The sequence below is a fragment of the Amphiprion ocellaris genome, unplaced genomic scaffold, assembly GCF_022539595.1.
Source record: "Amphiprion ocellaris isolate individual 3 ecotype Okinawa unplaced genomic scaffold, ASM2253959v1 Aocel_unscaffolded100, whole genome shotgun sequence".
NCBI lineage: Eukaryota > Metazoa > Chordata > Actinopteri > Pomacentridae > Amphiprion > Amphiprion ocellaris.
The window spans coordinates 2,540-5,001 of NW_026559257.1; the positions used below are offsets into that span (position 1 = coordinate 2,540).

A 2,462-nucleotide genomic window follows, 5' to 3' on the forward strand; every position below is an offset into this window, starting at 1 on the left:
TAAAATAATAAGACAATAATAAAAATTCCTTAAAATTCAGATTTTGTATTTAAGCATCAAACCAAGAGTTGTAGTTATGACCAGCAAGACACAATTGATGGCTCCAATGATTTTGGTGACTCTACAGTATATAAGAGTGAAGTTATTGAATTTTATGACTAATAAAATAATAATTAAATAATGAAAATTCCTTAACATTCAGATTTTGTATTTAGTATCAAACCAAGACTTGTAGTATGACCAGCAAGACACAATTGATGGCTCCAGTAAATTTGGTGACGCTACAGTGTATAAAAGTCAAGTTATTGAATATTTGTGTAGTGCCTCTCTTCGCTGTTGCAGCGGTTTTGCTATTTGCAGACGGTCCCTGTTCACCTCGTTCGCACAGCCAGCTGCTCATAGACATCAATGTTATTTCTGCAGCTTGAAAGACAGCGAGTTTTGATAAAACTGGCCTTGTAGCACATTGTCTAGCTTACAACGATTTGAAAGAGGAATTGTTTATGTTTTTTACAACGTATATCCCATGAGTTATTGAGGCCGGAAGTCCGAATCTGTGAATATCTTGCCCAACTTTACGTAACTCCTTAAAGTGCAGCCATCGTTGCTCTCATAGATATGAATGAGTAGATAGGACACGCCCCCTTTGAGCTGCGGCTACAGCGAGGCTAAGCTAGTGGGGGCAAAGTTTCAGTGCATTCTGTTGATGTAGACGGCGTGAAAACAGAAACAAGTATGCCGGCTCACTGTGCTGCATACAGTTACACACTGCGTCGTACGATTGAGACAAGGAAACTTGGAATGACTTTTCATAGGTAAGAATAGTTTTTGGCTCTTTTTTCATTATGAAATCTTGTTGAGAGCTTCCAGTCTATGAGAGCTAACTAGTTAGCCACTAGCAAAACACTAAGGCGAGCTAGCAGCTTGACAGCCAAATACCAGACGATTAATAGTAGCTGTAGTATAGTTGTACAAGCAGTAGTAGTAATACTAAAAGTACAAGCAGCAGTAGTAGTATAAACAGCTGTTAGAGTCATAGAAGTAGTATCAGCATTTGTAATAGTACAGTAGTTATAAAGCCTAACTCATGTATATCCAGATTAATCTATAGTTTTTCTACAAACCTCATTTTATGATTGGGATTACAGGCAGTTCTTTAGCACTGCTCTCAAATAATTGAAATGTTACTAAACAAGGTTATACTTATCAAATTAAATAGCTCTGGTCTCCAGTATATTGGCGAATTCGGTTCTTTGTACTTAATTTATTAGCATGATTTCTTTTTAATATGTTGTCTACAGACTTAATTACTTCTCTGTCTACTTTTCTTACTCCATGTAGGTTTCCCAGAGACTATGGGTTGAGGAGGAATTGGAAGTTTGTCGGCTTAGACCTGGTGTCATTCCATCAGTGTTAAACTTCCCGGCTCATCTTGGAAGAGTACGTGCCAGAAAGACCACGACCAAGCAGCCTTGAGATCTTAGGCAGCGTCTCCCTCAGGTGGGTGTCAACGGTGTTCACGGTCAGGTCTGTGGTAATCCCGTCAAAAAAATAAAACAGAAAAAAAATCTAGATTATAAATCAACATGTAACCAACGCACTCTGTGTATAACACCATAGTATAGGATGTAGTTCAGAAAATGTCAAAGTATAGTATGCTTTACTCAAGAATAACATAGTATGGCCTGTAGTTCATAGTACAGCATGTTGGCAAGAAAAAACAAACAAAACATAGATTATTATGTGGTTCAAAAAGCGGAAAATGATAGGATGTTGCCTAAAATTGTCATGTATGATATGTGGTTCAAAAAATGTCATAGTGTAGTATATTGTCAAAATAGTATGTAATTCAAGAAAACATCAGAGTATAATATGTCATCTAAAAAATGCCATAGAATAATTTCATTGCACAAGTAAAAGTGTAGTAACTTTCAAAACTGTTCGAATTCTTATATGTTGCTAAAAAAAACAAAAAAAAAACTAAAACAAAAAAAGTCACAGTAATATGTCAATTTAAAAAGCCTATAGTATAGCATGTTGCCCAACAAACATCATAGTATAGCATGTCGATCTAAAAACGTCACAGTATAGCCTTTAGTCCACAGCTGTCAGTAGGTGAGGAGCAACACAAAAACAGTCCAAACGCTGGTTTCCAGAGGGTTAGACGAGAATTTATTTGAAAGAGTAAGTTTACAACAACACAACATGTGAGGGGGTTAAAAACAAATGGGTGTTAGTAAAATAAAAATAAATCAACAGAACTAAAAGTGAACTTCATGTTGACATTGATGGACATTCCAACTAGGAACAAAGTAAAAGATAATCAATACAAAAAAAAACCTCTTCCTGTTCACCTCTTAAAATCCAAAAACACACCGCAGTAGCATCCTAAACTAAAACTACCAATGGGTTTCCCTGTTTTCCTTTCTGAACAATTCAAAGGTCCCTCTCTATCTCCCCAC

General features: G+C 36.3%; 1 long non-coding RNA gene across 1 annotated transcript; it reads left to right on the forward strand.

The window, feature by feature from the left end:
• Positions 1 to 554: 554 nt before the first annotated feature.
• LOC129348381 (uncharacterized) lies at positions 555 to 2,460 on the forward strand. Its single transcript, XR_008600916.1, has 3 exons — positions 555 to 815; positions 1,342 to 1,500; positions 2,443 to 2,460. It is a non-coding gene; the product is annotated as an uncharacterized LOC129348381 (long non-coding RNA).
• Positions 2,461 to 2,462: the final 2 nt, after the last annotated feature.